At 44.3% G+C, this 25,790-nt stretch overlaps 1 long non-coding RNA gene across 5 annotated transcripts in view; it reads right to left on the bottom strand.

The window, feature by feature from the left end:
• LOC132210156 (uncharacterized) overlaps positions 1-24,591 on the bottom strand; it is a 45,513-nt gene extending 20,922 nt beyond the window's left edge. The window contains exons 1-5 of one of the 5 annotated variants that reach the window (XR_009446393.1): positions 24,523-24,591; positions 23,534-23,665; positions 14,128-14,911; positions 10,020-10,339; positions 4,816-8,508 (exon numbers count right to left, since the gene is read on the bottom strand). This is a non-coding gene — a long non-coding RNA (uncharacterized LOC132210156). Of the gene's footprint in view, positions 1-4,815; positions 10,340-14,127; positions 14,912-23,533; positions 23,666-24,522 lie in introns of those variants that run through there. The other 4 variants (XR_009446391.1, XR_009446389.1, XR_009446392.1 and 1 more) reach the window with 4 other exon arrangements.
• Positions 24,592-25,790: the final 1,199 nt, after the last annotated feature.

Raw genomic sequence — 25,790 nt, 5'->3', positions numbered from 1 at the left:
TAAACGGTGATTGATAGTTAAACAACACACTGGAGGAGAGGGCTCCACAAATATCCCCAACCGAAACAACGGAACAGCCCTCCACATCAGTACAAAAGTCAAGGATGTAGTATCTGCGCCATCCTCAGCCAGAAGTATTGAGTGGATGACTTAGCTCACCCTCGACATGATCTCCTACAAAATCACAGATGCCAGTCTTCAACAAATTCAATTCACTGCACATGATACCAAGAAAAAGATGATAAACTAAAGACACGAAGAAGATAACTGGCCCTGTCATGATCCCCTACAAAATCACAGATGCCAGTCTAAAACAAATTCAATTCACTGTACATGATACCAAGAAAAAGATGATAAACTAAAGACACGAAGAAGATAACTGGCCCTGTCGCCATTCCTGCAATGGGACTGAAGGCTTGTGCTGCACAACAAGCCGTGCCCCTGGGGAAGCTGTTTCATTCCAGCCACAACTCTGACACCTACCTGGCAATGTGGACATTCACTCAGCTGTGCCCAGTCCCTTAAGAGGAGAATAGTTACAATCTGACCAACTGCCACACCCTCAGTCTCATCAGGGTGGTCGAATTGTTGGAAGTTGTTTTTGACAGAGCTGTCAGGCAGCTTAGAAATAACCTGCTCAGTGTGGTTTCTGATGGGTCCCCATGTGGAGATGGTGCTGTTGTGGATATATCATTAGATTACTAATCCAGACCAGGCCTATGGTTTGGCAGCCAAGGAATGTTCAGACAATTTACAAAATACCAAAATTTCAAATCTGGTGTCAGTAAAAGTGGGCCTTGAAACCAATATCAATTGTAAACACCAATGTGCTTCAACAATGTACTGTCAGGATGCAAATCTACTGTGCTTTCCCGGTATGTCCTAAAAGTGACTCCAGACCCGTGTTGAACTCTTCAATGGTCTCTGAGACAGGACAGGCTGCAACATTACCTGCCATTTTTTATACTCAATGCCCAGGCCAATGAAGGTCGGCATGCCATATGCCTTGTTGACTACCTTTTTCACCTGCGTAGCCACTTTCAGTGACCTGTGTACCTGGACACCCAGATCCCACTGCCTATGAGTGCTCTTCAGGGTTCTGCCATTTACTGGATATTTTCCAGCTGGATTAGACCTTCCAAAATGCATTCTCACATGTTTCCAGATTGAACTCCATCTGCCATCTCTCTGCCCAAGTCACCAACCTATCGATATTCAGCTTTGTCCTTTGCTGGTCCTCATCGCTGTCTGCAATTCCAACAACCTTTGTGTCATCACCAAACTTACTAATCAGACCAGTTACATTCTCCTCCAAATCATCTACAAATATAACAGATAACAAAGGTCCCAACACTGATTCCTGAGGAACGCCACACTTTTGATCTCAATATGACCCAAACTATCTCCACACCCTTCCCCAGACTCATCATCCACCACGTCCTTCTCTATGGTAAATACTGACACAAAGTGCTCATTTAATACCTCGCCATATTCCTCTGGCTCCACATATAAATTTCCTTCCCTGTCCTTGAGTGGGCCATCCCTCTGCCTGGCTACCCTCTTGGTCTTTGTATGTATATATGGGATTTTCCTTAATCTTGTTGGTCAATGACTTTTCATGACCCCTTTATAGCCGCCCTGGCTCCTCGTTTAAATTTCTTTCATCTTTCCTTATATTCCACCTCTGCTTCGTATATTCCCAGCCTCCTGGCCTTAATAAATTCTTCCTTTTTCTTTTTAATTAGGCTCACAATATCTCCCATTATCCAAGGTTTCCTAAACTTGCTGTACTTTTCCTCATCCTTACAGTAACGTACTTGTCCTGAGTTCCCAGCAACTTACACTTGAAAGCCTCCCACATACCATATATGAATTTGCCCTCAAACATCTGTCCCAATCTACATTCTTCAGTTCCTGCCTAATATTGTTATAATTAGCCTTTCCCCAATTTAACACCTTCATTCGATAACTACAACTATCATTATCCATCAGGACCCGAAGCTTACTGAATTGTGATCACAGTCTTTGAGCTATTCCCTTATTGAGACATCAACCACCTGGGCGGGTTCATTCCCCAATACTAGGTCCAGTACGGCCCCCTTCCAAGATGGACTGTCTACATCGTGATTTAAAAAGCCCTCCTGGATGGTCTTTACAAACTCTGTCCCATCCGAGCCCCAAGCACCAAGTGAGTCCCAGTCAACGTATGGGAAGTTAAAATCACCCACAACAACAAACTTGTTACTTTTACATTTTGCCAAAGTCTGGCTACAAACCTGTTCTTCTATCTCCTGCTGACTGTATGGAGGCCTATAGTAAACCCCAAACATTGTGACTGCACCCTTCCTGTTCCTGAGTTCTACCCATATTGCCTCGCTGTGTGAGCCATCCGAGGTGTCCTCCCATGGTACAGCTGCGATATTCACCTTAGCAAGTAGTGCAACTCCCCCACCCATTATCTACCTGCCTCAATCCTGCCTGAAACACCTGTATCCTAGAACGTTAAGCGATCAATCCTGTCCCTCCCTTAACCAAGTCTCTGTAATAGCAACAACATCGTAGCTCTAAGTACTAATCCAAGTTCCAAGTTCTTCTGCCCTACCTGTCCTACACTTCTTGCATTGAAACAGGTGAACTTCAGTCTACTAGATCCGCTTTGATCAGCAACCATTCCCAGACTGTTCTTTCTCTGAGTCTTACTGGCCCTATTCTCCAGTTCCCTTTCAGTCCATTCACTTTGCATTGATTCCCACACCCCTGCCAAGCTAATTTCAATCCTCCTGAGTGACACCAGCAAACCTCCCAGCCAGAATATACACCTAACATTTTCAAATCCCGAAACATCAGCTTTCCTGAACCTCTGATGCTGCCTGGCCTGTTGTGATCATCCAACTCTCCACCTTGTTATCTCAGATTCCAGCATCGGCTGTTCCTACTATCTCTGAGGAAGTTCTGGAATGAAGCCAGTTCACTTGATGACCATTGTCAGTACTGCCCTCTCCCTGGTGCATACATGGCGCACTCTCTCAGTGTTGAAAATGCCTTCCTCTCCTTAGTTGATTTTCCTGGCTGATAAACCGTTATATCTCTGCGCGGTCACAATGAACTGAAATTTTAATGTGCCCACATTGAATAGAAGCAGTTGACATTGTAATTGCACAATTTTCTGTACCACAGTCACAGTAACAGCAACACCACTATTGCTGCTGGAGTTGACAGGGGATGTTGGGGATGAGATGGCCTTGTGGAATTATTTCTAGACTATTAATCCAAAGACCAAGGTAATGACCCACACCACAATTCAAATCCCGCCGTGGCAGATTGTGGAATTTGAATTCATTGAAATACCTGGAATGATGAAACTATGACGCCATCATTGATCATTGGGGAAAAAAAAACACCTGGCACACTAATGGCCTTCAGGGAAGGAAATCTGCTGTCCTTACCTGGCCTGGCCTACATGTGACTCCAGAAAAACAGCAATGTGGTTGACTCTCAACTGCCATTTGGAATGACCAAACCAGCCACTCAGTTATATCAATCACCACAAAGTCTCACAGAAATGACACAGGACAGACCTATTGACAGCAATATACAGCATGTGTACGGTAGAGATGCAAGAAAAAAGCTCATAAACACCTTCTCAAGGGCAACGAGGAAAGGGAAGTAAATGCTGGCCCAGCCAGTCACACCCACAAACCATTAATGCATAAAGAAGATGCCCACATTCAGGAAAGACAGACTGAGGTGACACAGCTTACTTTAAGCAGGGACTTAGAAGTATATCTACATGGGCATAATATTCAGGAATATGGGAAAAGGCAAACAAAAGTAATTAATTTCACATTTTATTTCCATCCCACCTGATCATCAACAATCCCTTTTTTTGCTAATATTTTTCTCTCGCTGTCTCTTTCTCAATTTATTCAACTCATTTCTTCCCCCTTCAAAACAAATATCCCTGTCACCACCATAAATCACAATATTTGCCAGCAGATTTCAGTTCTGATGTTTGTTCAGTCGACTTGAAATGTTAACTTCGCTTTTATTTCATCAGAGCCTGCCAAACTGTTCACTCTCCTCAGCACTTTGATTTATTTTTGTTTCAGATCTCTAACATATTTCTTTCTTTGGTTTTACTTTTTTTTAAATAAATTTCACGGGATGACGAAATCATGGTCATCAAATGCTTCTTTTGCCAATCATTAATTACCTTTAGCTGTGACCATTCTACACGACAGTTTGAAGCCAGAAACATTTTGTGGGTCTGAATTCACCCTTAATCCAGCCCGGGTAGTAACGTTAGATTTCTTTACCAGAGGAGATCAGTGAAATGAGATAGGTTTTTTTGACAAATTGCTGCTGGTTTTATGGTTGCTATTAGTGAATTTGGCCTTGGTTACAATTCTTATCATTAGAATGAAAGTCCTACCACCAATTGTGGTAGGATTTGAAACAGTATCTATCATGTAATAACCAGTGTCTCTGCATTACCTGCTGAGTGATTTAACTACTCTAACATGGTGTCCCTATCGCTAGTTACTTTGAAAACAAGAACAAGGGTGTGATCAAATTATTTGTAACTTGGAAGACTGGTCAGAAGACAGCTGGAACCATAAAGTCTTAATTTTACCAAGGCATAGATAACGTTTTATCCAGCCACAGCGCAGAGGCAGAGGGGGAGAGTGCAGATATTATGGAGCTGGTGTTTGACAAATTTGTTGATGGATACAATAGTAAAACATAAATCAAAAAACGCCCTCAATGTTGTGAACAAGCCTTGTTCTCAGATGCTTGTGAAGGATGAGTCGAAAATTCATGGACAATAAAGCGAGGTTTTAATTGAAACTGAAGATAGTTGTTGGCAGCTTTTCCAAATACAGGTAACAGAAACGGCAACAAAGTTGTATATGCCTTTCAGCAGTAGTGACAGGACAGAGATAGAAAGGCTTACCAGGAACACCAACAACAGCGAGAATGGGATAGTAACCAGCCTGAATAATCATCAGTACACCTAGTATTCGAAGTGGTAACGTTGACCAAGATGCGGTAAGATAATAAAGACCCGAGGATAAACCCCTGCCCATTGTTGTAACATTCCAGTCTATTGTTCTCAGATTCTGATCCATTGTTGTAACATTCCAGTCTATTGTTCTCAGATTCTGATCCATTGTTGTAACATTCCAGTCTATTGTTCTCAGATTCTGATCCATTGTTGTAACATTCCAGTCTATTGTCCTCAGATTCTGATCTCTCCACCCCCTCTCTCTGCAGCTGCCGATCCCTGTTAGTGCTGTCGCTGATGCTCCCGCTTATACTATGGGATAAGTCATTGAATAGAGCGCCTTAGTTATAGGAGAGGGAAAGCTTCCTGTGACGCAGTTAGAATCCATAGAGACTGACATCAATCATAGTCACTGAACAAATAGTTCCAGTTAACCCCTTTCAATACACCTTCAGTGAACCTTTGGTTCACAATTGAAACTGGGCTGGATCGGATGTTAACATCATTGGCTATTTGTCGTATATTCCATCACCAATTGCTCTAAAGATGTAGTGGTGAGGGAGAATGATGGATGTTTTCATTTTGCAGGTTAAGTGGCTCTGCCTTGCTGTCCACGTGCAATGCTGTAACCACCTGCATCAATACACTACCTGCCCACAAAAAAAATGTCATTACTGTGCTGATTGTACAAAAAAAATGCTGAGCAAAATTGGGTTGGCCTTGCAGAGAAAGTGTGGATTTTTCACTGCTGTAATAAAACAACATTGTATTGTTGAAGATACAAAGTTCTTCATTGCAGTTTATGTGCTTCAAAGCAGTAACATTTACATTTCTTGATTCAATTGACCAAAACTAAAATCAAATGTGGTGTGTACAATGATGCTGTTCATTAAAGCCCATGGACTAAAGAGCCAGGGACAGAATGAATGTGACATTGGTTCGGAGACAGAGAGGAATGGGGGCAGTGGCTGTAGAGACTGGAGAGGAGGACAGTGATATCGCAATGTCACCAGTATTTAGCTAGCACTTATTCTGACAGATGGAATGAAATGTAATGCAGAGCAAGAAAACAGATTATATTTGAGAGATGGAATGCCAAACAACAATCTGAACACACCATGATAATTTTAAATGTAATAGGAAACTATATTTTTTGTAAACACTGTTTAATCATGGTGTATGCAGAATGATAAAATTGTTCATATACGCACAGGATATTCAGAAATAAAAGCCGACAAAGATTTCAAAATAACAAGGTTTCGAGCTGGATGAACACAACAGGCCAAGCAGCATCTTAGGAGCAGAAAAGCTGACATTTTGGGACTTCAAAATGTTAGGTGTATCGGGATTTTACAGGATAATTATAGTAGAGATATAGTTCACCCCCAGCTGGTGCAGAGATGATGGGCTGAGTGACCTCCATCTTTGCTGTAATTATTCTGAGATTTGTATGAAAAGTTTTCAGAGCCTGAGGGGAAACACTTTCAGTGAAGGGCACGGATTGTGCCGTCATGAATAATCTATTTCTGTTATCTCATGAAGTGCAGCTGCCTTGGAAATTTATTTTCAATCAAAATCGATTTCCTGAAATTGCTGCATTGAGGACGACATTCACAGAATGTTTTTAATAAAGAAACAGACACTGGTGTAATACACCTGTAGCCAGTCCAATGGCTCTCTCAGAATCAGGGATGGACGATATTGTCCAAATATAACCAAGTTCAACATCTGGACCTATCATCAAGAAAAGCAACATTCCGGAGATTAAGGAAACCTGAAAGAGAAGTTAGTGGAGAAACGCAATATATGAGGCAACATCTGGAGACAGATTTTGAGTTAACAGATCTGGTCTGTTATGAATCTGTTCTGAAAAAGTCATATTGCAGATGCTGCTAGACATGATAATTTTTATTCCAGCATTTCTTTTCTTTCTTTTGGACTGTCACAATTTGTCTGATCTGAATCAGAACAGTGAAGCCGCCATTTGAGTTGACCTTCAAGTATTTGTGAAAGGTCATTAAAGGAGACATTGCAAAGTTTCTTTAATAATGTTCCCAAGTATCGATGGCATGTTACATTGAGATAAATTGCCATGAAAAGTTTGAACTCAGTGGCACTGATATCGCACAATCAGTCTTCTTATTGGAAACGATGAGGATCCTGAACTCAATGTCATACCATGCTCCTGATGTCGCTGGGGTTACACTCAAACAGAAAAGTCTTTCCTTTCTGAGACTTTGGGCTCAACTTTGAAAACATAACAAACCTTGATATTTTTAATAGGACACACTCAACCATGGGTTTTAACAGGCACTAGCAAAGGCTGAGTTTATTTGTCGTCACCAATAGCTCTGGAGAAAGTAACAGCAAGCTACCTTCCTGAAACACTTCCAATCCAAATGCTGCAGCCGTGCACACAGAGCTGTTTGTTAGGGATTCCAGGATTTTTTTTTCAATACATTACAGTCAAGGAACAGCAATTTAGTGCCTATCCAGGATGACAAGTGGCTTGAATGACAACTTTCAGAGATTGATTTTCCCATTGTCCAGTCGAGGACATTACCAGTGCAGGATTGTCTCCAATTTACATTGATCACATTTTTGTTCAGGGTCCTTGATGCCACAATGAGTGAAGTAACATGGTTGGCATGGTAAGTTACTCTGATCTCACTTCAACTGATGTTGGAATGCACTGCTTAGGAGGGTGATTGAGGCAGGTAACATCCCAAACTTTCAAAGCATTTGGATCAGCACCTGGTGGTGCAGTCTCAATGGGCCTTTTCTCAATTAAATGATTCTATGCGGGAGCAGCCATGAAAGGTCTGATATATTCCAAAGTACGAGCCAATGGCACTTGTTTGTCTGTTCCATCAACTGTGTTCAGAAAGTTTTTCAAAATAGCATCACTCACACAGTATGAGCACTTACTCAGCGTTGGACAGCCCAGCTGTCTCTGAAAACATCCAGGATTTTTCACATGGTCAGTGCAAGATTATTCCAGCTGTTTATCGCCATTATTTTAACAAAACCAATAAAATGGATACAGCTTTCTCTTCATTAGAATAAAGTATTTTAGCTGTTATGGTGTCATTCCTCAAAAGAAGAATAAACTCCTTCTTCCCATGTACACACTTTGAGAATGTATTTGTTTTCCTGCCAGTTCTTAATCCCCACTCCCCTCCAATGCTGTTTCCATGATCTGGTTCCATGTTTGTGCCACTCGAATATGCATTTCCAAAGAGAATGTTTCTGTTTGAACCAGGATTGTGAATGCTCACAAACAATCAGGCCATATTGACAGGGGGCTAAAATATTACTGATCCAACTGTACTGAAACCGATTCCTCAGCACCGTTTCACAGTCCTCAGTTCGTGCAAAAGTCTATGTCGTTAATCCAAAATGTGGCACCATTCAGGTTTAGATGATGAATGGCTAACAAGAATAGTTCTTCAACGTTGTCCGGCAGGAGTTATCTCCAACAGGAGGAAATCCAAAAGCACCACCTTGATATTCAATGAGACAATCAACTTCCAGTGACAAATATCCTGTGTGTAACTATTCATCAGAAATTCATCAAATCATAGAGTCAGAAAGTTGTGAAGAATGGAAAGAGGCGTCAGCTCACTTCATCCATACCAATTACATATCCCCAATAAATCTTGTCCCATTTGCTAACTTTTGACGTGTATCCTTCTAAACATTTCCTAATCATATATCCATCTTTTCAAACGTTGTAATTGTACCAAACTCCATTACTTCCACTTGCAGCTCATTCCAAACTCTCACCTCCCTCTGTGAGAAAAAGTTACCCCTCATGTTCCTTCTAAATCTTTTCCAGCTCACCTTAAACATGCACTCTCTAATTTTGGACTCCCCCACCCCGCTGAAAACACCTTGTCTAGATACCCTATCTATTCTCCTCCTGATTTTATAAATCTCAGTAACGTCACCCCTCAGCCTCCGAATCTCCAGGCAAAAGCCTATTCAGTTTCTCCCTGCAGCTCAAACTTTCCAACCCTGGCAACATTCTTATAAATCTTTTCTGAACCTTTTCAAGTTTCACAACATCCTTCCGATAGCAGGGAGACGAGAATTGCATGCAATATTCCAAAAGTGGCCTAACCAGTGTACAGCCGCAACAGGACCTCCCAACAACTACACGCAATGCACTGGCCAAGAAAGGCAAGTTGTACCAAATGCAACAGGAGTAGACTCCCAACTTTAAGGGCATTTAAATGGTCATTGGATAAACATGTGGATGATAATGGAATAGTGTAGTTTAGATGGACTTCAGATTGTTTCACATTTCAGCTCAACAACGAGGGCCGAAGGGCCTGTACTGCACTGTAATATTCCATGTTCTATGTTAAATGCTTTCTTTACTATCCTATCTATCTCTGAATCCACTTTCAAGGAACCAAGCACCTGCACACCAGGACTCATTGCTCAGCAATACTCCCCAGGGCCTTACCATTGAGAGTACAAATTCTGCCCTAATTTGATTTCCAAAATGCAACACCTCAGATTCATTCAAATTAAAGCTACCTACCATTCCTTGGTCCATTGTCCCATATGATCAAGATCCCATTGTACTCTGAAGTAACCTTTTTCAGTGTCCACTACATTTCCAATTTGGTGAACTTCGAGCTGCAAGTTTTCAAGGTCAAATAACGCCGGTCCAGCTACACTAAAATCCCAAACGAATTAAAAAGAAAGTCTGATTTACCAGAAAAAAATATTGATCTATAGAGCAAATTGCTGTCTTTGATGCTGTGGGATATATTTGCAAAATGCAGTTCATGCATAATGTGAAAGAAAAAGACAAATCACAGCTCACATCACAGATAATTAAAGATAACGCAGCATTTTTTGAAGCAGCTGGAGGAGCACTCAAAATGCCATGCCTGGTGGGTGTCGACTTCAAGGTAAGTGTGATTAATGTAGTTTTGTTTTTTTGATTGGAATAGACATGTTGAGCTGAAGGTCCTGTTTTTATGCTGAATGGCTCTCTCACCTTAATTTTTGAAAACAGAAAAAGCAGTCTCACAATTTCCATAACATGTCAGCTTTTGTGCTCCTGAGATGCTGTTTGGCCTGATGTGTTCATCCAGCTTCACACTTTGTTATCTTGGATTCTCCAGCATCTGCAGTTCCCATTATCTCTGATCACAATTTCCATATGTTGTGAGCATCAAGTGATGAGGATTACAATCTCCAAGACCACACAGCATCCTGGCTTGAATCTATATCATTGTCCATTCACTGACACTTCTTCAGAATCCTGAACATCTCCATGAAACATATGTTAGTGTCCCTGGGTTTCACCATCATATTCTGAATGGAAATTAGACAGAGGCAATAAATGCTGGTCTTGCCAACAAAAGTCATCTCAACAGTACAAATAAAAGTAATCTATACTATTAAAGACATATATTCAGCCCAATCTGTTTACTAAAGCAGTTTTATTGAGATTTTAGCTTTGTTCTATGTCTCTGATCTTTCTGAAAAACCATGAAGCTTTCCTGAGCATTTTCATAGTGTCGTTTAAAAACCGTATTTGGAAGTTCTACCCATCGTTCTGAAAGGCAGAGCCTTCGTGGCCATGTGAAAACTTGGATCAGGAGTAAATGATTAGAAAAATCAAACCAAGTCCGCCATGCGGTGAGCTCTTGAATGATGTGGCCTCAAATAAACGTTCCTCTCCACCCCTTATAACATTGGTATGTTATTCTTAGTCAAGAATCTGTCTGCCTTTCCCTTAAGAATATTCAATGATTTATCCTCCATCTCTCTCTGGAAAGACTTCCATAAGCACACAATCCTTTGAAAGGGTAAAAGAAATCAGTCACCATTGTCTAACTGAGATATTCTCCAGTTTATAGTCCATCCACTGGTGGTAATCTCTTGCACAAATAGAAATAACGTTTCAGCATTCAACTTGAAAAGACTGCTCGGAATATTTTGCATTTAAACAAGATCATGTTTCATTCGCCGAAAGTTCAATAAATCCAGGGACAGTCTGGTCATGATTTCCTCTGAAGATAAATACTTCTCAAAGGAATCACTTCAGTCAATCATCTCTGGATGGCTTTGGATTTCATCATGCACACAGACTAATACAGTCTCACCATTACCCTGGAAAAGTGTCCAAAAACTGCCCTCTTCAGCCTTGAAACTGCTCGACCATGTCCTGCAGCAAACCAGGTACTCCAGCCACATCACCTTTCTTAGTACATGCCTACGGAACCAGATCATCCCCGATGGACTACAGTCCACATTCAAGCCTTCCCAATTTGGCCCCAAACGTGACAATGTCTACATCCAGAACATTAAGACTCTTCAGAAGTGTTTCTCCCTACGACTCCTGAAACACACACTCGCAGCAATGTGACGGCAACTCCATGCACTGCAATCCAGCCCAACTCAGCTCACAGCCTCCCTCTCTCAGGCATGCAAAGGAACTCTCCTGTTTTTTATTCTTTGTGGCATCCAGAACCTGAACTCACAATTCTACTCAGCTTTAGTGGGCACAAAAAACCATAAGTACAGTGAACTTACTGGTGCCTACCATCCAAAACGGGCAACCTACATCTCCCAAAACCCCAACCCTGCCCAGGAACTCCCCCACAATGTGCCCGCCAACATTGGCCATGTGGCCACTCTCAGAGCAACCAGGGATGACGTCACATCCTCCGCCGTCGGATACACGGTTTCCGGGACAGCGAATGCCACCGCCGCCATTTCCGAGTCCAACACCACAGACACTGAGGATACTCCTACCGTCACTGCTGCTGCCGCCTCCTCCTACGCCGCTCCTCCCACCACCAACGCAAACGGTGCTCCACCCACCACCGATGCAACTCCGCCCATGCCAATGCAACTCTGCCCACTGCCGACGCAACTCCACACACAACCATCTCCAACGTCACTCCACTCACAGGCAGCAGCTCCAGAGGAGACAGAAACACTGAGCCCTGTCGAGTCTTCACCATCCCCACAGACCTCCCCCGTACTTAGGGCAAACGATCAGTCCCCAGTAAAGGGCTCACCCTTGTCCCCCTCCACCCACACATCAATCAATTAGGTCACGCTTGGACATTGAGTAGTTTTTCCGCTGCCACTGCCTCCATGCTTACTTCTCTAACCGTGAGCCTAACCCTCCCTCTGCTGATCCCTTCATTCACCTCCAATGCACCCCCTCCTCCTGGGCACCATCCCAAGGTCCCCTACCCTCCCTCGACCTCTTCATCGCCAACTGCCATCGTGACATCAAACGCCTCAACCTCTCCATCCCTCACACTCACTCCAACCTCTTCCCTGCAGAACGTGCAGCCCTCTGCTCCAATACCAACCTCACCATAAAACCCATGGACAAGGGAGGCGAAGTTGTAGTATGGCACACTGACCTCTACATCGCTGAACTTACACGCCAACTCTCCAACACCACCTCCTACTGACCCCTTAATCATGACCCCACGCCCAACCACCAAACCATCATCGCCCAAACCATCCACAACCTCATCACCTCAGGTGACCTCCCACCCACAGCCTCCAACCTCATCATTCCCCAACCCTGCAACGGCCGCTTCTATCTCCTTCCCAAAATCCACAAACCTGCCTGCCCTGCTCGACCCATTATCTCTGCCTGCTCCTGCCCCACCGAACGTATCTCCATCTAACTGGAATTCATTTTATCACCCTTAGCCGAGGAACTCCCTACCTACGTCTGTGACACCACCCACGCTCTCCGTCTCCTACAAAACTTACAATTCCCCAATCCCCAACACCTCATCTTTACCATGGACATCCAGTCCCTATACACCCGCATTCCCCATACAGATGGCCGAACGGCCATCCGCTTCTTTCTATCCCGCAGACCCAACCAGTGACCCTCCGCTGACACCCTCATCCGCCTTGCCAAACTCATCCTCACCCTCAACAACTTCTCTTTCAATTCCTCCCACTACCTACAGACAAAGGGGGTGGCCATGGGTACCTGCAAGGACCCAAGCTGTGCCTGCCTCTTTGCAGGTTATGTGGAACAATCTCTCTTCCATACTTACAAAGGCCCTAAACTCTACCTCTTCCTCCATTACAAAGATGACTATATCGACGCCACCTCATGCATCCACGAGGAGCTCAAACAGTTCATATACTTCACTGACACCTTCCATCCCACGTTTAAGTTCACCTGGACCATCTCTAATGCCTCTCCCTCCTTCCTGAATCTCTCTGTCTCCATCTCCGGCACGCACCCAGAAACCAATATCGATTTGAAGTCCACTGACTCCCACAGCTACCTGGGATACACATCCTCCCACCCACCTTCCTACAAAAATGCCATCCCCTCTTCCCAATTCCGCCGCATCTGCTCCCAGGATGAGGAATTCCACCCCCTGTGCATCTCAGATGTCCTCGTTTTTCAAGGACCGCAACCTCCCCCCACTCAGTGGTCAAAAACTCCCTCAACCGTGTCTCCCACATTTTGCACAACTCATCCCTCACACCCCGTCCCCACCCTTATCTGCTTTCCGGATGGACTACTCTCTCTGTGACTCTCTTGTCTGTTCCACACGCTCCTCGAGCCCCACCACACGCGGCACTTTTCCCTGGAACTGCAGAACGTGCTCCAGCTGCCCCTAACCCTCCCCCCTCACCTCGATCCCAGGCTGCACATCTGCTAATGTGGTAGACTGCATCCGCTGTTCCCGTTGTGGCTCTGCTACATCGGAGAAACCAAGCGGAGGCTTGGGGACAGCTTTGCAGATCACCCATGCTCGGTTCACACTCAACAACTTCACCTCCCATTCTGCAAATGACATGTCCATCGTGGGCCCCCTGAAGGTTGCAGGAACAGCAACTCATATTCTGCTTGGGAACCCTGCAGCTCAATGGTATCAATGTGGATTTCACAAGCTTCAAAATCTCCCCTTCCCCACTGCATCCCAAAACCAGACCAGCTTGTCCCCACCTCCCTAACCTGTTCTTCCACTCACCCGTCCCCTCCTCCCACCTCAAGCTACACCCCCATTTCTTAACTACTAACCTCATCCTGACCGCTTGACCAGTCCATCCTTCCCGACTGACCTATCCCCTACCTACCCCGCCCCACCTACACTCACCTTAACAGGCTCCATCCCTGCCTCCTCCCCACGTATCTTCTTCTCCGCAGTAGCAGCTACGCACTGATGATGACTTCTCGACTGGAGACGAAACGTTTGCAATTCTTTTGCCAAACTCGGCGAACAAACCAACAGCCAACTACCTTCTCCTCTCTCTATCTTCAGTCCGCCTCCCCCTTCTGACGGAGTAAACACAGTTGACGTTTCGGGTCCGGTGATCCTACTTCGAAATGGGCCCCGCCCTTGTCCTCTGATTGGTTGGAGAAGCATTTCCGGTGCCTTTTCTGTCCCGCCTCTTGCTTGCTATTGGTCGTTCGATGTCAAACCGGCGGATTCAGCTATGGAGCATGCGTACTGGGAGGGATATCCGGAATGAAACGTTCCTCCATGAGAGCCACAAGCGGTGAGTACAGGTTAAAGGGGCGGGCAGCTTCGGTGCTGTATTCCAGTAAGAGGGCTGCGTGATTGCTCAGTTTAGGTCTCAGGTCTCAAACAGGGGTCTTCTGGTGCGCGTGTAGGTTGCAGAGAGCCTCAGGCTTCCTCCCTGAAACAGGCCTAGACTGTCCTGTGAGAGGGAAAGTCCTGTCAGCTTTTACCCTGTCAAGCCACTTCAGAATGTGATTACAGCAATGAGAGGTGTTCTCAGTAAAGCAGAACTCCAATGTGCACTCACTGGTCTTTCCACTGTGTCCTGTGTTAGCCCCCTCGCTGAGTTTTTAAAAATAATTTTTGGCTTGAATCTGAGAGTTGAACGGTGACGTCTGGACTGTGAGCAGCAGTTCTGCTAAAAAAAAATACAAAATCAATTATTGGTTTCTGAGGCCAGGCCTGGAAGTTAATTGCAGGTTGTTCCTTATTCAAAAACTGTGTCAACTCTTTTGGCCATTAATAAGGTCAGCGTCTGAGAACTGGTGCCAGCAAGTTTGGGAGAGCATGTGGTCAAACAGAAGGACTTTAAAACTGGGCCAAATGCACATCTTTGACGCTGAGCTGGCTGCTGGTGTGACAGAGGCTCAGAGAAAGACCACAGAGTGGAGGGAGAGCACTGAACAGGGTGGGACCGTGCGGTTTGGATATTGGGGTTATTCTTCGCCCATCACCCCACCACAAAATCCAGCCAGTTGTTTCTCTCATTGTCACTCTTCCCCAACACTACCCACTTCTGTACCTCCAGCCCCTATCCCACCCCTCGCTTCCCCGAGTATCAGCAAACTTCCAAAGATATTTCTGACATACTATGTTCCTTTTCTCAGGGCATTCAACAACTTGAAAACTGGATTGAAAATGAGAGACAGAGCAGCCACTGCAGAAGCTTCCAAAATCACTCTGCACCTTCTTGAACTGCTGCAATCTGCATAGTGAAGCAGCTCCCATGTTGCAAATTGATAAGGAGTTATAGGATCGTCATCCAGTGGTGATAAGGCCGTGCTGTTTTTTGTGTCTGTTGTCATCATTTTGTTCTTATTCCACCTTCAACAGAATAGAAACATAGAAAATAGGAACAGGTGCAGGCCATTGTAGCTTTCGATCCTTCTCCGCTAGTCACTTTGATCACGACTGATCATTCTACTCAGCCTCTTCCCACTTTAGAGCCAGACCCTTTGATCCCTTAAGCCCCAACAACTACACATATCATCATCTTCTTGGAAACATCCAGCGTTCGGCCTTAACTGCTTTCTGTGGCAGCAAATTTCACAGGGTCACCAGTCCCCGTATTTTTTTTTTGTTTCCTCATTTCAATCCTTTAACAGCCTAGTCCATGCCCCTAAGCTCCGACTCCCTGGTCATTGACAACATCCTTCCTGTATTTACCTAGAATTTTATTGGTTTCTGTGAAATCTTTCCTTGTTCTTCTAAACTCCAGTGAATGTCATCCTAACCAATCCATCCTATCCTTATATGTAAGTCTTGCCATCCCAGGAATCAGTTTGATCAACTGTTGTGAACAGCCTCCATAGCCAGAAGTTCCTTCCTCAGATAAAAATTCCAAATTTACACATAGCATCCCAGGTGTGGTCTCATTAAGATCCTGTACAATTTCAGTAAGACATCCCTGCTCCAGTACTCAAATGCTCTAACTCTGCAGGTCAAAATACCATTTGCCTTCTTCACCCCCTGCTACACCTGTATCCTTACTGTCAGTGAATTGTGTGTTCCTAGTTTTGTAATCCAACTGGATAATCTCAAACTGAGACACATTCCTCATTTAAATAACTAATTGATTGTATGAATACCTGGGATCCACCATGGGCCACAGTTACACACTGGTCACTGGTTGGTATACAAGAAGTGACTGTTTATTCTGACTGTTTCTGTGTGCCAAACAGTTCTGTATCCCTGTGAATACCCAATCTCTCATGCTTTAAATTGACGTGCTAATCTCTTCTGTTGAATACTTTTTGAATGCCTTCTCAAAGCCAACATAAGCAACATCCACTGCCTTTTCAACTCTAAATGGCGCATTCTTGAAACATTCCGGCAGTTTTGTCCAACATGATTTCCCTTTCTTAAATCCATACCTACTCTAACTCTGTCCCTGTTTTCCAGTGTTAGGCTAAGGTTTATAGTTCTCAGGCTTCTCCCACATCCCTTCTAAAACAAAGGGATAATATCAGCCACTCTCCAGTCATCTCACACCCACCCATATTTATAGATGATACGAATATTTCTGCAATTTCCTCCCTTACTTCCCACAATGTCCTGGAATACACTAGATCAGGTACTGGAGATTTATCCACCTTTATATTTTCTGAGACATTTTGCACTTCATCTCATCTAATATGAACTACTTTCAAAATATCAAAAATTTATTTCTGAGTTCTTTAGCCTCCTTCGTTACAACTTGTCCATGTCGACCAGGCTTCCCAAACTGAACGAGTCCCACTTGCTTGAGTTGGGTCCATATCCCTCTCAGCCTTTCCTATTCACGTACCTGTACAAATGTCTTTTAAATATTGGAAGTATACCTGCATCTTTCACTTCCTTTGGCAGTTCATTCCACATAGAAACGACCCTCTGTTTGAAACAGCTCCCCCTTCCTGCCCTTTAAATCTTTCTCCTCTCCCTTTAAAAAATACCCTCTAGTTTTGGACTCCCCTATCCAAGGGAGAAGACCCTTGCTGTTCACATTATACCCCTCACGATTTTATAAACCTCTCGAAAGTCACTGCTCAACCTCCTATTTTCCAGTGAAGTCCCAGTCTCTCCTCATAACTCATACCCTCCAGTACTGGCAACCTATAGATTGTAAGTGTAGCATGAAGCCACCCAGAGTAGAAAGTTAACCCAGCCACGAGAAGCATCACCTAACCTCCACCTCTTTGGCCCTACGTCAAATAGTCTGGCAATAAGAACCGTCAAGATTCAGACATGGAGAGTGAACATTTCAGCTGGCTTTCTCCAGCCCCCCTAGTCCTGAAATCACCATCCCAAATGAAAAGGGACCTTCCATTCACCTTATCAGTACTCTTCATGATTTTATAAACATATAAATCACCCCTCCATTCTTAGACTGCAGTGGAAAAATGCCTCAACCGATCATGCCTCTCCTCATGATTCTCAACCTCCATTCCTGGCAACTTCCTGCTAAATCTTTGCTGAATCCTCCCCAGGTTGATGATATCCTTCGAAGAACAGGAGATCTGAAGTGGACACATTACTCCTGAAGAGGCCTCACTGATGTTCTGCACGATTTCAACATAACATCCTAACTCCTGTACTCAAAAGGTCTGAGCAGTGAAGGCAAGCAGGCTAAACACCGACTTAACCACCCTTTCTACATGTGACGCCAACCTCACTGAATTAAGGGCCTGAACCCTGAGGTCTCTCTGTTCGACAACACTAACCCCAAGGCCCTACTTTTAATTGTACGAGTACAGATAATGTTTGTTTTACCAAAATGAAATACCTCGCCTTTATCCAAATTAAACGCCACCTGCCATTCATCAGCCTCTTAACCCTATAAATCAAGATCTCCTTGTAATCTTGGACAGCCTACTTCGCTGTCCACTATCCTGCCTATTTTGGTGTCATCTGCAAACTTACTGACCATGTCTCTACTATTCTCATCTAAATCGCTTTTTTATATAAAGTCAAACAAAATTGGAGCGAGCACTGATCCCTGTGGAACACTTCTGGGAACAGGCCTCAGGTCTGATAAACAACCCTCCACCACCAGTCCCTGTGTCCGGTCACGAAGCCATATTTGTATCCAGTTGACAAGCTCCCCCCGAGTCCCATACGATCTAACTTCCTACTTAGTCCACCTTGTGGAACCTTGTCAAAGGCTTTACTCTTGTCAAAATAAACTACATCAACCACTCCGCCCGCAATCATCTTCTTTGCTCCTTCTCCAAAAAACTCAATCAACTAATCATTCCTTGACTCTCCAAATACATAAATCCTACCTTTCACAATTACCTTCAACTACGCACCCAAAACTGAAGTCAGGCTCACAGGTCTGTATTTCCCAGGCTTCTGCTTATATCCCTTAAACGAAGGCACAATTTTAGTCACTCTCCAGTCATCTGGCACCTCACCCGTAATTATAGATGACACAAATATTTCTGCAAAGGGGCCCCATGTTTTCTCTTTAACTTCCCACAACATGGTTTGATGCACTAGAGCAGGACCTGGAGGTTTAAAGTCAGAGTGTAATACAGAATGGAAACAGGCCCTTCGGCCCAAACTGGTCTGTGCTGACTATGGTGCCCACTCAGCAATTTCTAACTGCCTGCATTTGGTCCATGTCCACCTCTAAACACTTTCCATCCATGTACCTACCCAAATGTGTTTTAAACGTTTCTATTGTGCCTGTCTCAACCACTTTCTCTGGCAACCCATTCCCAATATGCACCACTGTCTGTGTGAAGAAGTTGCCCCTCACGTCCTTCTGAAATCTGCCCCCTCTCAATCTATACACTCCAGGTTTCCATTCCCAATCCCTGGGAAAAAGGCTATATGCATTCATCCTATCTATGCCCCTCATGATTTTAATTCACCTCAGTAAGGTCAGCCCTCATTCTCCTCCATTCCAAGGAATGAAGTCCAATCCTGGCCAACCTCTCCTTAGAACTTGCATACTATTCCTAGCAACATCCTTGTAACTCCTCTTTGCACATTTTCCAGTTTAACTATGCCTTTCCTGTAACAGGGTGACCAAAACTGTACACCACACTGCAAGTGTGGCCTCACCAATGACCTGCACATCTTTAACATAACATCCCAACTCTTATATGCAATGCATCGACCGAAGAAGGCCAGCATGCTAAATGCCTTCTTCACCACCCTGTCTACCTGTGATGGTGCTTTCCACCAACTATGTACTTGTGCTTCTTGGTCTCTCTGCTCCACAATATTCCTCAGAACCTTACCATTCACTGTTTAACTCCTACCTTGGCTTAACTTTCCAAAGGCCAACACCTCACGCTTAGCTGTATTGAATTTCATTTGGCAATCCTCAGCCCACTTCCCCATCTGATCACAATCCGCCTGTAATTTTTGATACCTCAGCGATTCCTCTTAAGTTTGCAGATGATACAAAATTACTAATCATGCCATATACGTTCACATCCAGATCATTTATGTTCGGGACAAATAACAAAGATCCCAGTATTGACCCCCGTGGCACACCATTAGCCACAGGCCTCCAGTCCGAGAACCAACCTTCAGCCATCACGCTTTGCTTCCTACCATCGACCCAATTTCGAATCCCATGAGCTAGCTCTCCCTGGATCCCACACAACCGAACCTTCATGACTAGGCTGCCGTATGGGACCTTGTTAAGGGCCTTACTAGAGTCCATATAGACAGCATTCGCTGCCCTAACCTCATCAATCCTCTTGCTTACCTCCTCAAAAAACTTGAACAGATTTGTCAGACATGATTCCTGTGCACAAATCCATGCTGACTATCCCTCATCATATCTTGAATATCCCAGCTTTGGTTGATGGACTCCCTGAATATCATCTTCAATACCTTGTCTACCACTGGTTCACTGGCCTGTAGTTCCCTGGCTGGTCTTTGCTACCTTTCTTAACCAATGGGGCAATATTAGCCACCCTCCAGTCTTCTGGAATTTCAGTCATGAGAAAAGATGAAGGGAAAAATCTCTGCAACGGTCTCTGCAATTTCTTCCCCAGCCTCCCACAGTGTCCAAAGATGGACTTCTTCAGATCCAGTGGACTTATCAACCTTAACGTGCTTTAAGGCTGCAAACGCCACCTCAATGGTCCAAAACATCCCCACTTGCTTCCCTTGTTTCCTTAGCAGCCATGATTCTCTGCTTAGTAAACACTGAGGAGAAATATTCATTAAAAATCTCCCCCATCTCCGTGAACTGTTTTCAAACCAAAATATTTCTACCCCTGACTTGTCCCCCCTCCATTTCTTTCTCAACAGTAAAACCTGATGCAATATATTCCATTCAAATCTCTCTCCTCCCCTGATGCTAAACACAGAGTTGACCTCTTTTATCTTTATGGAGCCCTGCTTGCTCTCTCGGTGCTCTCTTGCTCTTAATGCACTTGCAGAAACTCTTGGAATTATTCTTAAGCTTATCAACCAAGGCAATTTCATGTTGCCTTTTTGCCATCCTGATCTCCTGTTTAAGAATGCCCCTGACACTGTTTACACTTTCAAGAGATTCATTTGAGCCGAGTTTTTATTTATATCTACTAATTTATATATTTTTTATTCGTGACTAAAACCTGAGTATCTTTTTTCACCCATTGTTCTCTAATCCTACCAGCCTTACCTTTCACTCTAACAGGGACATAATGACTCTGAATTGTCACATTTTTGAAAGCCCCCCCACTTATCAGACATCCTTATACCTGCCGTCTACTCATGTCAACTTTTGAAAATTATAAAAACAGAAGCTGCTGGCAAAGCTTAGCAGGTCTGGCAGCATCTGTGAAGGACAAATCAGAGTTAATGTTGTGGGTCTGTTAATCCTTCCTCAGAAGTGTTGAAAGTTCTTTTCTTACAGCATTAAAATTTGCCTTACTCCTGTTAAAGCTTTTTCTTTTTCTGGAAGGCATATCCTGTTCCATAATTGTTTTAAAACTGACAGTAATTCCGTCACAAGACTCAAAGTTTCCCTGTACTGTCACTTCAGTCACTTGCTACGCCTTTTCCTTTCATAGGAACATCGATTTTATGGATAAAGAGAAAATTCTTTAACGCATTTCAGAAAATACTCACCATCTAAACCTTTAACACTATGGCAGCCCCAGTAAATGTTTGGAAACTGAAAATTACCAACTATTATAACCTTATTCTTACACATATCTGAGATCTCTCTGCATATTTGTTCCTCAATTTCCCTCTGACTATTAGGAAGCATATGGTACCATCCCATCAGATGATTGTTCCTTTCTTATATCTTATTTCTAATTTCAACATATGTTTTCATGGGATGATTTTTCAGAAACATCTCTTCTAGTGATAGCAGCAATGTTTTCCTTATTTAAAAAAATTCCTGCAATTGGCCCATATTCGCTCTAAACCATTCAAATTCATGTCCTTATCTGAATGTTTTTCAAACATCATAACTACCCACATCCATCACTTCCTCTGGCAGTTCATTCCACACACTGAACACTCTATAAAACGAAAAGATGCCCGTCATGCCTTTTCTAAAATCTTTCTCCTCTCATTTTAAAAATATGCCCCTGGTTTTGAAATCCCCCACCTGAGAGAGAAGACCTTTGTTATTCCTTATCTGTGTGTCTCATTATTTTATTAAACCTACATAAGGTCATCCCTCAACCTCTTACCTTCCCGTGAAAGAAGTTCCCGCCAATTCAGCGTATTTTTATAACTCACCCCTTCCATTCCTGGCAATATCCTGGTAAGTTTTTCCAAACCCTCTCCAGTTTAACAATATTCTTCCCACAACAGGATGACCAGAGCAGCACACAGTCCTCCAGAAGAGGACTCGCCATCATCACTTCCCAACTCCTGAGCAATGAAGACAAGTGCGCTAAATGCCTTCCGAACCACCCTGTCTACCTGTGATGCAAATTTCAAAGAATGATGTACCTGAAACCCGAGGTTTTTTCCTGATCTGCAACACTACCCAGAGCCCAACCATTAATTGTGCAAGTCCTGCCCTTGTGGAGTGTTGCGTTTTGATAGAACAAACATTTATCCAAATAAAATTCAATCTCCCATTCCTCAGCCCATTGCCCCAATTGATCAAGATCTCTCTGAAATCCAGAAAGCCACTAGGCCATCTCCCTTATTATGACAACAAATAATCATCAATGAAAAGATGTTCAGCTTCATTTGTACAAGGAAGGGGTCCGACCAAATCTCGAATACCACATGCAGGTTTTGGTCTTCTGTTCGTTTATTCAAAGTGGCTCAGAGGAGGTTTACAAGATTGAAACCTGGAATCAGTGGGTTGTCTGAGGAAGATGGATTGGGCAGGAAAGAGGGAAAAGGATTTGTCAGGAGCTGCTGATTAAAACAGGAAACTGATGTGAGCCAGGATATAGGGTGCATTGAAGTAGAGTCTGTTTGGGTTCAGCTGGGAAACACCAATGGACAGAAAATGACCTTAGTGCTGCATATGGACCCCAAGCTGCAGTAATATTAGGGAAGGCATTAGGGTGGAATTGAGAGATATAAGGCATAAAGGTATGGCTTTAATTACAGGTGACTGCAACCTACTTATAAATTGCCCAAATCACAACTGTTGCAGTACAGTGCAGGAGGGATCCTTAGTGTCTATATGGTACAATTTTATGAATCAACATGTTGAAGAAGCAGATGGGTTTTGTACAATGAGGATGGAATAACTGACAATCGAGTTGAGTACGGGCCCTTAAGGATGAGTGACCACAATAGTATAGAATTCTTCACCAAAGCTGAAGGGTGATATTGTTGTTTCTGAGACTTGGGTCATGTAATTAAATGAAAGAAGTTAAAATGGTATGAGGCACCAGCCAGTTGTGATAAAGGGTGAATCAGTGTTTAAAAACCAATAAAATCCTAGGTAAATACAGGAAGGATGTTGTCAATGACCAGGGAGTCGGAGCTTAGGCGCATGGGCTAGGCTGTTAAGGATTGAAATGAGGAAATAAAAAAAAATAGTCTGTGACCCTGTGAAATTTGCTGCCACAGAAAGCAGTTAAGGCCGAACACTGGATGTTTCCAAGAAGATGATGATATGTATAGTTGTCAGGGCTTAAGGGATCAAAGGGTCTGGCTCTAAAGTGGGAAGAGGCTGAACAGAATGATCAACAATGATCAAAGTGACTAGCGGAGAAGGATCAAAAGCTACAAAGGCCTGCGCCTGTTTCTATTCTGTTGAAGGTGGAATAAGAACAAAATGATGACAACAGACACAAAAAACAGCACGGCCTTATCACCACTGGATGACGATCCTATAACTCCTTACCAATTTGCAACATGGGAGCTGCTTCACTATGCAGATTGCAGCAGTTCAAGAAGGTGCAGAGTGATTTTGGAAGCTTCTGCAGTGGCTGCTCTGTCTCTTCCTTTCAATCCAGTTTTCAAGTTGTTAAATGCCCTGAGAAAAGGAACATAGTATGTCAGAAATATCTTTGGAAGTTTGCTGATACTGGGGGAAGCAAGGGCTGGGATAGGGGCTGGAGGTACAGAAGTGGGTAAAGTCGGGGAAGAGTGGCAATGAGAGAAACAACTGGCTGGATTTTGTGGTGGGGTGATGGGCGAAGAATAACCCCAATATCCAAACCACACGGTCCCACCCTGTTCAGCTCTCTCCCTCCACTCTGTGGTCTTTCTCTGAGCCTCTGTCACACCAGCAGCCAGCTCAGCGTCAAAGATGTGCATTTGGCCCAGTTTTAAAGTCCTTCTGTTTGACCACATTCTCTCCCAGACTTGCTGGCACCAGTTCTCAGATGCTGACCTTATTAATGGCCAAAAGAGTTGACACAGTTTTTGAATAAGAAACATCCTGCAATTAACTTCCAGGCCTGGCCTCAGGAACCAATAATTGATTTTGTACTTTTTTTTGCACAACTGCTGCTCACAGCCCAGACGTCACCGTTCAACTCTCAGATTTAAACTAAAATGATTTTTTAAAAACTCAGCGAGGGGGCTAACACAGGACACAGTGGAAAGACCTCTAACCAGTGAGTGCACATTGGAGTACTGCTTTACTGAGAACACCTCTCATCGCTGTAATCACATTCTGAAGTGGCTTGACAGGGTAAAAGCTGACAGGACCTTCCCTCTCACAGGACAGTCTAGGCCTGTTTCAGGGAGGGAGCCTGAGGCTCTCTGCAACCGACACGCAGCACCAGAAAACCCCTGTTTGGGACCTGAGACCTAAACTGAGCAATCATGCAGCCCTCTTGCTGGAATACAACACCGAAGCTGCCCTCCCCTTTAACCTGGACTCACCGCTTGTGGCTCTCATGGAGGAACGTTTCATTCCGGATATCGCACCCACCACGCATGCTCACAATCACAATGAGCTGTGCGCATGCTCCATAGCAGAATACGCCGGTTTGACATCGAACGACCAATAGCAAGCAAGAGGCGGGACAGAAAAGGCACTGGAAATGCTTCTCCTCCAACCAATCAGAGGACAAGGGCAGGGCCCAGTTCGAAGTAGTTACCAGACCGGAAACGTAAACTCTGTTTACTCCGTCACAGAAGCTGCCGGCCCCGCTGGGCTTTGTTTTTGGTCACGTCATTCGTGCGTCGGGTGGGCGGGGTTATTCTTCCACCAATCAGGGGGAGACAATGGGAACTGCGGATGCTGGAGAGTGTGAGATAACAAGCTGTGGAGCTGGATGGACACAGCAGGACAAGCAGCATCTCAGGGGCACAAAAGCTGGTGTTTCGGGCCTAGACCCTTCATCAGAAAAGGGGGATGGGGAGAGGGCTCCGGAATAAATAGGGAGAGAGGGGGAGGCGGACTGAAGATGGAGAGAGGAGAAGGTAGTTGGCTGTTGGTTTGTTCCCCGAGTTTGGCAAATGAATTGCAAACGTTTCGTCTCCAGTCGAGAAGACATCATCAGTGCGTAGCTGCTGCTGCGCAGGAGAAGATAGGTGGAGAGGAGGCAGGCAGGTCAAAGAGGCGGGGATGGAGCCAGTAAAGGTGAGTGTAGGTGGGGAGGTAGGGAGGGGATAGGTCAGTCGGGAAGGAGGGACTGGTCAAGCGGTCAGGATGAGGTTAGTAGGTATGAGATGGGGATGTGGTTTGAGGTGGGAGGAGGGGACAGGTGAGAGGAAGAACTGGTTAGGGAGGCGGGGACGAGCTGGGCTGGTTTTGGGATGCAGTGGGGAAGGGGAGATTTTGAAGCTTGTGAAATCCACATTGATACCATTGGGCTGCAGTGTTTCCATGCGGAATATGAGTTGCTGTTCCTGCAACCTTCAGGTGGCATCGTTGTGGCACTGCAAGAGGCCCAGGATGGACATGTCATTTGCAGAATGGGAGGTGGAGTTGTTGAGTGTGAACCGAGCATGGGTGATCTGCAAAGTTGTCCCCAAGCCTCTGCTTGGTTTCTCCGATGTAGCGGAGCCATTAACGGGAACAGCGGATGCAGTATACCACGTTAGCAGATGTACGGCTTGGGATCGAGGTGAGCAGGGAGGTGTAGGGGCAGGTGGAGCACTTTCTGCGGTTGCAGGGAAAAGTGCCGGGTGTGGTGGAGCTGGAG

Source organism: Stegostoma tigrinum, chromosome 11 (genome assembly GCF_030684315.1).
Source record: "Stegostoma tigrinum isolate sSteTig4 chromosome 11, sSteTig4.hap1, whole genome shotgun sequence".
Lineage (NCBI taxonomy): Eukaryota > Metazoa > Chordata > Chondrichthyes > Orectolobiformes > Stegostomatidae > Stegostoma > Stegostoma tigrinum.
This window is presented reverse-complemented; position numbering and strand designations above follow the sequence as displayed.